This window comes from Hibiscus syriacus, unplaced genomic scaffold (assembly GCF_006381635.1).
Source record: "Hibiscus syriacus cultivar Baekdansim isolate YM2019G1 unplaced genomic scaffold, ASM638163v2 tig00006666_pilon, whole genome shotgun sequence".
Lineage (NCBI taxonomy): Eukaryota > Viridiplantae > Streptophyta > Magnoliopsida > Malvales > Malvaceae > Hibiscus > Hibiscus syriacus.
Window position 1 is genome coordinate 281,712 of NW_024062106.1, and position 12,528 is coordinate 294,239.

General features: G+C 32.1%; 1 long non-coding RNA gene across 1 annotated transcript; it reads left to right on the forward strand.

Annotated features, from left to right (window-relative positions):
• The first annotated feature begins 5,442 nt into the window (after positions 1-5,442).
• LOC120200946 lies at positions 5,443-6,384 on the forward strand. Its single transcript, XR_005523615.1, has 3 exons — positions 5,443-5,518; positions 5,621-5,721; positions 5,844-6,384. It is a non-coding gene; the product is annotated as an uncharacterized LOC120200946 (long non-coding RNA).
• Positions 6,385-12,528: the final 6,144 nt, after the last annotated feature.

Consider the following 12,528-nt stretch of genomic DNA (forward strand, 5'->3'; position numbering starts at 1 on the left):
TTTTTGGATCAATGCCTCGAACATTTCATGCATCATGCATTCAGACATATTGTGCATTTTGTTATTTTTCTTTACATTCACATTATTTTTCCTTTTTTTACATTCACATGTCTCATCAAAAATGAGAACATTTTGATCCTATGACATATAAGGAGCTTTACCAACAGTTGTTTGACGCACACGTGGTGTCACCATATCCAGAGAAATCCATGAAGCCCCGTACCCCAGGTAGTATGATGAGAACGCTCATTGCGAAAATCATAGCGGAGTCCCAGGGCGCACTATCGAGAATTACTCCACAATCAAGAGAATCATACATAAAATACGTAACAAGAATCGGATCGACTTCAACAACTTGGGGGCATCCAAGTGAGGAAGACCATTTCATCATTTGAGACATTTTGTTTGAATTTGTTTTTTCATTTTTTTCTCAAGTTTTTGTAAGGACTTTTAAATAAATTTATGTTACTTTAAAGATGTTAAACAATGAATCACATTTGCAAACTTGCAATTCTTTGAATATCATCTGAATTAAGAAACTCTGAAATGGTTCAAAGTTACATATCTTTGACGAAGTAACATGATTTAAAACAAGGAATTTGACTTTACCCAGAATATACACTCAAACACCGTACCCTGCTCTTGTAATTAGCCAATATAACATTTTCCTTTCATAAGGTGCGGACAACATGGGGCATCCTTTTGCATATGACATTATTATACTTTTTATTTAAGACGTTCAGTGATGATAATGATCTTCACAGATGGAATAGTCGAGTAAGTGAATCTAGTTTAGGTCAGTTGCTTGAAAATTGAACTCTAAAGATGAAATTTTTTACTTTCAACAAACACCTAGACTATAACAGGTTCTTCTTGACAATCTTAAGAAATTAAAACCGTAAAGCTGAGCTATTCCACTAAGGCAATTGGTTATAGAGGAAACTTGAAAGCCCTGGTCTTATGAGTAGATTACGTTCAAACCATGACATTGCTCGGACACTTGGCAATTCGGTGTTTGCTCCACTGCTCTTGTCAGGCTGAAGACTCTGTGATGAAATGAACCCTTCAGTGAACTTGATAAAACTGATTATAATGTTAAGTGATCCCTCTAAAGCAATTGGTTAAACGCCCCGACTTTATGGATCCAGCTTGCCAGATAACGACAAATTAAATCAAATTTATCTGAGCAAGAAATTTTCGGTAATGTTGAACTAAGGGAGTTAAGGAACACCTGTTATAGTCGACTACACACGAGCACTCAAGAATTTCATTTTTAGACCGATATTTTTCGCACTGCCTTTGTTGGAGGAGCCTACAAAGCTTGAACAAATGGAAGATTTCAGAGGACCGAAATAAAATGTCTAGTAAGTGGTCATTCTAGTTGCGTCATTATGTCCGCACCCAAATGAAATGCCAAAGCATATTTCGATATTTAAAAAAATGACATTTTGGGTTACCAAAACCTTAGAAAGGAGACCAACCTAAAGCCAACTCATCCATTTGAATACTTGTCAAAGAGCTGTAACTCTGAAAGCATTAAAAGAGCTATTGATTCCTTTGATATACTCTAAACTCATGTTTATAATTTGATTCAATTGCAAACAATATTTTACAGAATTTTTATCTTTTTCCCTCATTAAACAAGAAAAAGGAGAAAAACATTTTTAAACATGACAGTCTCAAATATGAAAGGTCTGTAAAGCCAAAGCTCGAGAAGCAAATGGGGCACGGTCAATTCCATGAACCAGATTGGCAGGCAAAACACAGGACTCCAATCCAAGAGATAAAACATAACTCATTCATGTTACATGCATCTCAGACATACTTAGGTGCATCACATTCATCATTTTTAGCATACATAATTTTTGCAGCTTTTAGAGTCAAGCTTCGACTTCAGGATGAAGGCTACTCGACTTGTAAGCGGCTTTAAAGAACGATGGTGGTTGCTTAACTCGGCAGTAATAAGCTACACCTCAACCGACTTGACATCTCAGAATCAATTTCAAATAGGTTCGAGAACCAGTTCAAAACAAGTCTAGTTCGACTCAAACTCAACCATGAGCAGCATGTTTCCAGTTAACACTTTCAAGACAGATTTCAATTCCACGACGGAAGACATCCGGCTCACAAAATTTGGCGAAAGGGGCCATCATTCATTTAAAGGAAATATACAGCACAACTTAAGTCAAGAAAAGTTGTCTGTCAACAAACATTTCTCAATTTCAGAGCCAATTTCAACTTCACAACGAAGGATATTGGACTCCAGACAACGCAAGTTCAACTTCACGACGAAGGGACCGCTGGTTGTCAATAAACAATTTCCCAATTTCAACTTCACAACGAAGGATATTGGACTCCAGACAACGCAAGTTCAACTTCACGACGAAGGGACCGCTGGTTGTCAATAAACAATTTCCCAATTCAACTTCACAACGAAGGATATTGGACTCCAAACAACGCAAGTTCAACTTCACGACGAAGGGACCGCTGGTTGTCAATAAAAAATTTCCCAATTTCAACTTCACAACGAAGGATATTGGACTCTAGACAACGCAAGTTCAACTTCACGACGAAGGGACCGCTGGTTGTCAATAAACAATTTCCCAAGTTCAACTTCACAGCGAAGGATATTGGACTAAAGACAGCTCAAGCTCAACTTCACGAAGAAGGGGCGACTGACTGTCAACTTCCCAATTTCAGAGCCAATTTCAACTTCACAGCGAAGGATATTGGACTCAAGACAGCACAAGCTCAACTTCACGGCGAAAGGGCGGCTGACTGTCAACAAACAACTTCTCAATTTCAGAGCCAATTTCAACTTCACAACGAAGGATATTGGACTCCAGACAACACAAGTTCAACTTCACGACGAAGGGACCGCTGGTTGTCAATAAACAAATTTTCCAGTTTCAGAGTCAACTTCAACTTCACGTCGAAAGATATTGACCTCATAATAGCGCAACTTACATTGGATTTCAACTTCACGACGAAGGATATCCATTTCTCAGGCTCAACTTCATGACGAAGGAGTCATCTGTGTCACAACAAACACTATTAAGTCTCAAATCAAAGAGAACCGGACAAAAACTTGTTGTCTTTTTCTTCTTTGCCCTATTCTTATAAACATAAAAATGTGCAAAGAGGGGCAGCTGTAGACACCCGTTTTTGACCGGACTTATATATATATACATTATTTATTGTTATTATTAATTATTATTATTATTATTATTATTTTTTAATTTTATTTTTTGTAGGCCCCACTATCTACCATTACCTCACCCACTCAAACACCCAACAACCTCCACTACTCTCACTTTCATCACCCACTTCGCACGTTTTCTTCCTTTTTTTCCTCTCAAAAGGAAAGTGGAAAGCTTCATCAGATAGAGGGCCTTGCTATTTATTTAAATAAACTTGAGATTGACGGGGGGGGGGGGTGAACAAAAGCAAAAAACTGGAAAGGGGAAGGTACTTGAGTAATGTGCTTTCTGCTCTCGCAGTGCCAATTCCTCCTGTCCTTGCAACATTTCAAACCTGTCCGGGAACTCATAGAGATCAGCTAAAAGATTTGTTAAAGTCTGATAATGTTGTTTCCACGCCTGAGATGCAGAAAGGTGAAATGACTCAAGAATCTAATCTGTCAAAGCTCAAACCTGAAGAACGTTGCTCCTCGAAACGGTGTTGGCAACAAAGGTGGCCATTGGAACCCACCAAGAGCGAGGACCTTTAAACCCAACACCGATTGTGGTGTGAATCCCATGACTATGAAGCCGTCCAGCGTTGGTGTGATCAGAGACGGCAGAGGAGACTGGATCGTTGGTTGCACCAGAAATATTGGCTGTTGCTCAATTTTACAAGCTAAATTCTTGCAGGTTCTTGATGGCCTCGAGGTTGCTTGGGAACGAGGCCTGTAGAAATTGATCGTGGAGGTGAATAGCGTCGAAACCGTTCGTTGCTTGGAGTCTTCCCCTCGCTCTCATGAAACAACAATTGTCAGACGAATCCGAAGACTTATAAATCGGTAATGGATTATCAAATTCAGATACATGCATGCCATTTATTTGTTTTGCATTTAGAATTCGTTCGTTCCATCACTCTTTAATTGCTTCAATAAATACATGGGCTCCACGTCTAGCCTTAGAGAAACAAGGTGAAGGAACAAACAACACGACTGATGAGATTGATTTTCTTTCATGTCACTTTCATACAGGCATCTAGTGATTGAAAATGGAAACCAATAACTTTCACAAAGTACTTAGTTTTTGGTTTTAAAAAAATTTGATCATTACGCATTATAATAAATCATTAATCTTATTAACTAGGCTTCTTGTGAACTACGTTAGTGGCATTTGATTTCTTTTGGTCCTGCCAAAACAGCTCGACCATAGTAAATATTGTATATGGGCAGTAGCATTTCAAATCTAGTTTTGGAGTTCAATCTATACCATTTTGCTTTAAATTTGGAGCTGATGGCTCAAGTTAGAGCAGAAAAATTACAATATGTACGCCAATATGAAGAGATGAAATGAAATCCTTTTTCCATTGACTACTTTTTCATATTGGACATGCTTGGAATTCTAATTCTTTGGTTTTTTTGTGTTTTACTTTATTTATTTGATTTTTTTTACATATAGGATAATTTCAATCAATCAAAGGTGGGTAATTTGAATCGAATGTTTTAAATTTCAATTTTAATTTTAATTTTTGCAATTAAAGATAACCGATAAATTAATTGGTACCGAAAGGGCGGTTCAAGGGTGCTAATCCTTCCTTGACCGTAACCGACTCCCGAACCCGACATGTTTCTGGTAAAATGCAGATCAGGTAAGATGGTGTCCGACCCACCTAAATTCGTTTTAAAGTGGTCGGTGGCGACTCCTAACCACATTTAATCCAAGTCGAAGCCCAATTCCGAGGTAAGTCAACCGAAAGACGGTTCCGACAATTAGCAAATGAATTTGGATTTTATTTAAAATTGGATAGCAATATAGACAGACCTAATATATATAAATTGTATTAATGTTAAACTTTGGATACAATTAATTACGTTGTGCTCATATTTACCTAACTAATAAATTAAGAATGATACCTAACTAACAAATTTTAATAAGATTATTTTTTATTCATGATATTTGAATTTAAAATACATTAAATTGTATTCGTTGATTGATCTCAACGGTAAAAAATATTATTTTATTAAAGAATCCGGATTTAAACAACTACGTTTATAAGTTGAGTTGTTAATAATATAAGAAAATTCAGAATAAATAATAAATTAAAATCACCTTATATTATTAAAAAAATACTTTAAACTTGTTACAATTTCATATATTTCCTATCATCATTTCTTCATTATCCATCCTTTCTTGATTACCAAACGAGATGCAAGTGGCTATATCCATGTAATTCTTCGCTCAGCTGCTTCCCTTCCTTCAGCCAATTCTCCATTTCCACAAAAAGGGTTTCATCGGTCCTTGAGAGACAATCAATATTTCAATCCTGCAATTATATATTCATGGTAAGCTCAAAAAAAAAGAAACCCAATATGTATGATATTAATACCGTGACTTGATTCATTGTATTTGAAGATGATTTCACATTAATTCTTCTATATTAACAGGCTGAACAAACGGTGATTGAAAACGGAGAGTTCGAGGATTGGCGAGGTCAAATGCAGATCCTGTGAGGCATGGCGGTGTTACTGCTGCAAGCATTCCTGTGGTGAGTTTGGTTTTAGATTCTTTTTTTTAAAATTTAAACTTAAGTGAAACCCCACCAATTTGATTCATTTAGGATTAATACTTCGTGGTTTATGTTGTTGTTAATGACATTAAATTATGCAGTGGTTGAGGTGTTAGAGAACATGGTGTTCTTATTCAACGCCACGAACTTCGTCGCCTATTTGCTCAACTCAATGCATTACTCCGCCGCGGAATCTACCAACATGGTCACTAATTGCATGGGAAGCTCCTTTTTGCTGACGCTATTTGGAGGTTTCATCAGTGATTCTTTCCTCACAAGATTCAACACATTCATCATCTTTTGCACTCTTGAGTTATCGGTATATACTTTCGTTTATGTTAATGTTATCATTTTGATGATAAAATTGAAGTAAAACCCGAAGGAATTTTCTATTCAGGGACTCGTCCTGCTGACAATTCAAGCTAAAAAGAGCCGATTGTTTCCGGCTATAAACAGCAAGCCTTCGAAGACCCAAGAGGCAATCCTTTATGCCGGACTTTACGCGATAGCTGCCGGTGTTCGTGGCGTTAAGGCTGCCTTGCCTGCTCATGGTGCTGATCAGCTTAACCACAGCAACCAGCGTCTTATCTCTTCCTTCTTCAATTGGTTCTTCTTTTCACTATGTTTCGGTGGCCTCATTGCGTTCACTGTTTGTCATAACCATTTTTTTTTAAATAATTAAATTATATTATTTAAAAAAACAATTATGACTTTTTATTTTAGAAAATTGACGATTTTATACTAATTTGAATTAAAATGAATAAGAGTCGCCATCGACGTTTGGGTTTGGTAGGTCGAACACCTAAAAATGTATTTTAAAATAATTTTAAGGAAAAATCGTTTTTTTAACAAAAGTCGATATGCGTTTACCAAAAAATTCAACTTACGGGTGCGGGAGTCGGTTACGCGTGGGGAAAGATTACGAACCCCACATCGTCCAAAATTAGTACTCAATCACTTACACGTTGTCATAATAGTGGAAATCATTAATTGAATATAAAGTTAAAATATGATCTATTTATTAAAGTTGATTAATTTTCTTCGAATTAATAACTTAAAGAAAATTCTTTGACTTGATAAGAAATCTCAAAATTCGTAATCCTCCATCGGGAAAGCTATTTTGACTACTTCTTTCCCGTAAAAGAAGATTCTATCTTCGAATATATAAAAAAATGCAAATCGAATAAAAATATTTGACATTTGCATAAAATAACATAAATTGCCACATAAAACTCATTGAATTGTAAAAAATATAAGCAAGATTTATTTCAAGTTCCCATTTTGTTCGAACATCGTATCGGATTGTACCACTTCGATCAAGTGATACTTTCCACGCTCATTCTACAAATACCGTTCTTGAAATTATTCGAATAATATACAATGGATAAAGAAACATGAGGGAAATGAATATTAAATAAATAAAAATTAACAACATGCATTTATATACAATAATCATAGATAATATTTACTTAATATAATACACATATAATGTAAAATATATTCATATATGGGGACTAAAATAAAACAAGTGAATATTACAAATCAAAATACAAACAATAAAAATAAGCACATAGGGTGATTTCAGGGACCAAAATGGCTCTAATAAAAACTTGAAGGGCTAAACAATAATTACAAAATAAACCAGAGCCAAAATCACATAAATTAGATAATACAGGTGCTGGAAACAAAAATAACCCATTAACAACATTAGGGAAAAAGATGGAATAAACCAGAAACATAAAAAGCCAAATAATAATTAAACCAAATGTAAGGCAGTGACTAAACTTAAATAATTACAAAGCTCATGACCAGAGTCAAACATTGACAATAATAACAAAATAAGTAAGAACATGACTAAAACATAAATGCTGAAATATAAGTGCTCAAAGTCAAATATAGTAAACTTCATTAAATGACTGAAATAAAACATTACGAGGGAAAAAGGACCTAAACCATGATTTGTCCCATAAAAATGAAAAATACGGGTGATATATCAAAAGGAAAAGGACTTAACAAGCTATTTTCTCTTTAGCAATCGAAAAACACGGGAATGGAACGATGAAACTACGTCGTTTGAGGCTTTGGTATAAGGCCAACCGAAAAGCCTTTACCAAATTTCATTTTTTCTTCCCTTCTCTCTCTAAAAACAGAGAGCTCAAACGCTCTCAACCTCACCCCCTCTCTGTCTTTTTTTCTTTGCCGAGTTAGAGAAAAATGAAGCCACGGCCTTCATATTCGACGGCGATGGCTTCGGAAAACAAACCTAAGAACCACCCTATGCTTCCCCTCCTCCCTTTTCTTCAAGAACAGACCCCTCAATCCTTTTATAATAAAAAATATTTTCTTTTCAAAAAATGCATGTTAGATTGATTGTGTTTTCGATTAATAGTTAGGAGAAATGATTGACTTGTAGCATATTCAACTTCTTGTAAACACACTTAATTGTGGTCGGTTAAGAGAAACTGAGATCGGATTCTATTCTTAGCGATTCACTATAATCCGAGTCAGATTTTTCCAAAACTTTTAATTGAGTTGGAGCTAATAAGGATTGTCACGATTAGTTCACATAAGGATTGATAATTAATGATTAGTTTGGATTGTCGGTTCAATTGAGAGAAAAATAAGTTATAGAGGTTGAACTCTATAGACTATAACCGACATGAATCCAAAACTAAATTCTATTTCGATAATCGACGAAATTTGAGACAAAACCGAAAGCCTAAGACTGATTTTTATTATTGAATTTTACTCTAAATTTACTTTCTTTCAATTTTTACTTTCCTTTATTCTTCAAACAAACTCCGTTTTACTTTTACTTACAAATTTTCGCTTAGTCCATAAGCAATACCACTTCATTAGCAATTTTCATAGTCCATACGGATCAACCCTTACTCTCTATATTATTTTTTATTTTATTTTATCTGAGATTAAAGATAAATTATTTGACATCAAAACAACGCATTGTCATCCTCTAACTCAGAAAATAAACTCAATGTGATCCTTTGACTAGCATGTTTTGTTGTTTGACTTTTTACTGTGCTATTGTGGTAGCCCACGGTACTAACGTGGTAGTCAATCTGTCACGTTTGAGTTATTAATTTAGCTCATCTGTCATGTTATTCGTCACGTTATCAATCATCATGGACTACTGCGTCAACACCGTAGTCTGTCACGTCAATAATTTGAAATGTCATGTTAGTATCGTAATAATCAACGATGATCAAAATGACACATTAAACTTATTTTCCGTGTTTGAGCTTCAAATTAAAAGAAAAATAATATAAAGATCACATTAAAAAAATAATACGAGTATCACGCTATTTTTTAAATTACAGTAACTTCTATCGCCTTTTTGCCAATTGAAAACAAATGGCAAGATTTCGCTTGGATCATTGGCGTCTTTGCTTTGATTAAGACTAATGAACCAGACACAGCCTAACGAGCCATTTTCTCCTCTGCACGTTCAAATTAAAGTGAATAAAAGAGGCGAGTCCTTTAGACAGTACTCAAGCATGTCGTCGCTAAAGCTGAGTTGACGTGCATGTGAACTTAATGGACAATGCGCACCGTTTCGTTTAGGCTATTTGAAAATCGAAAAAGACTAAATGTACGTTTGGTTTACGGAATGTAAGATTATCAGTGGAAATAAAATATTACAAGAGAATAAGATTACTGAGAATGTTGTAATTTGTGTTTGGTTGATTTAGCATGAATGTAAGATTACCGTGTTTGGTTAAATGAATAAAAGATTATTAGAATGTATATTTAACCAAATTGTTCTTATTATTTATTTGTTTTTTTAACAAGTTGAAAAATATTTATATATTTTTTTAAAAAAATTTGAATTCATAAAATTTATATAATTTTTTTTAGAAAATTAAAAATATAAAAAATGTTTAATGAAAGGGTAAAATTTTATTTTAACCGCTAAACTTCATATAAAATTTTAATTATAGATTTTTTTGTAAATCTAAAATAATTTAAAGATAAATTTTTAATTTAACCTACGTAAAATTTTTATTATTCAATGACATAATTATATTTTTGAAAAAATAAAAATTTTAAGGGCATTTTAGTCCAAAATACCGGTAATTAATTATGCTGGTAATCTAACAATAGTTAAAGGAAGGGAGGTAATGACATTCCGGGTAATATACCCCAAAAAATTCACTATTGGTAATAAAACATTACCGATAATGAAATTTCCGACCAACCAAACATGAAGATGTATATTTCATTCGTATGAAAATCTCACATTCCATATTCCATCTATATCTAGGCAAAGACGCTAAACAGAATCTGCCACTAGTAATTGCAAAATGAATGTGAATCTAGCTTAGCTTGTGTTGTCACATTTGGCATAGTCATATGAAACGACCCCGTGTTTCATATTCTTATTTTATTTAGCGACCTTTTCATACCTAAATGTATCATTTCCATTTCTATAATAAACTTTATATTAGATTTTTGTTCTATTTTTTTAAAATAAAAACGGATCTCATTTAAAATTCATTCTATCAACGTAAGGTTGAGATCCTATATGGATGAAAAAGTACCCATAATTCATTAACACTCAACCTCTAAAAAAAGGAAGCATTACAATTAAGGACTCGATTAGCTAATGTATGAACAACCTTATTCGCTTCTATACAAAAATATGTTATAAAACAACTATTAAAATCATTACAATTATCTCATATAGATTTTTGTTCTATACTTCTTAGGGGTGTAAAAAGCTGACCCGACCTCTAAAACTGATTGAAATAAACTCGATTTAAAACTGTTTTTGACCTGCGCTGTGGCAATCTGAAACCAACTCGAGTCGGAACTAATGTTGACCTGAACTCGAGTTGGATCTAAAAATTATGGATTTGAATCCGACCTGCACATGACATGAGAACGACATGAACCCGAATTGAACCGAAAATATGATACCCGAACCCGACCTGCATCCGAATGATATGAACCCGACCTGATGTTGACCTGGTAAATAACTGGTATTACCCGACCTATTTTCAACCTGACCTGTAAATGATCCGACTTGTTATTGACATAATTTGATATTTATCTGACTTGACATTTACATGACTTATATATTACCATGAAATATAAGATTTTAATAAAATTGTAAGATTTTGAGTTTATAATAAATCATACTATTTAATATGAATAATTTTTAAATGTTATAATAAAATATTAATTATGATAATTAAATTAATAAATATATTTAATATATTAATTATGATAATTAATATACTTTATATTTAATACTTATATTTATATACTTTAATACTTATATCCAAACACTTTTTTACTTTATATTATATACTTTATATATATATATATATACTTATACTTTATATATGTATGTAAAGTACCAAATTGAACAAACATGAAATTGAAAATAAAAAATTGAATAAATTAAACAACACACATTGATGAGGGATGAAATTGAATTAATTATAAAATGTGAAGATGATATTAATATAAAAAATGGACTAAATTGCATACATTTAAACGTTGGTGAACATAATTTGAAAAAAGTTTATTATGTGATTTACATTTTATAGGGTTTTAAGTAAAATTACAAAAATATAAATAAGTATGGGTCAATTTTTAGATACAAATATAATTTGAATGACTAAATTGAACAAATATGAAATTAAAAATTAAAATTTAAATACAATAAACAACATAAAAGGATCAAATCAAAAGTTTGTAAAATGGATTGAATTGCATTAATTTCAAAAGTTAAGGAAAATTAAATATATATATATATATAATGAATGTTATGATAATATGATGAATGTATATATAATGTACATTATACCTTATATATACACACACATATACATATATACAAGTACTTTATAGTTTATATATGTATATAAAGTACCAAATTTAACAAACATGAAATTGAAAATAAACAAATTGAATAAATTAAGCAACACACATTGATGAGGGATGAAATTGAATTAATTATAAAATGTGAAGCTGATATTAATATAAAAATGGACTAAATTGCATACATTTAAAAAGTTGGTGAACATAATTTGAAAATAAATTTATTATGTGATTTACAGTTTATAGGGTTTGTTTTAAGTAAATTACAAAAATATAAATAAGTATGAGTCAATTTTAGATACAAATATAATTTGAAGGACTAAATTGAACAATATGAAATTACAAATTTAAATTTAAATACAATAAAAACATAAAAGGATCAAATCAAAAGATTGTAAAATGTGAAGAAAATTGTAAAATGGACTGAATTGCATTAATTTCAAAAGTTGGGGAAAAATTAAAACAATTATAATATATATAAACATGAAATTGGAAATAAAAAAATGAATAAATTAAGCAACACACATTAATAAGGGATGAAATTGAATTAATTATAAAATGTGAAGTTGATATTAATATAAAAATGGACTAAATTGCATACATTTAAAAAGTTGGTGAACATAATTTGAAAAAAAATTATTATGTGATTTACATTTTATAGGGTTTTAAGTAAATTACAAAAATATAAATAAGTATGGGTCAATTTCATATACAAATATAACTTGAAGGACTAAATTGAACAAATATAAAATTACAAATTAAAATTAAAATACAATAAAAACACAAAAGGATCAAATAAAAAAATATAAAATGCGAGGGAAAATTGTAAAATGAAATAAATTGCACTAATTTCAAAAGTTGAGGGAAATTAAAACAATTATAATATATATATATATATGTATAATGAATGTTATGATAATATGATGCATGTATATATAATGT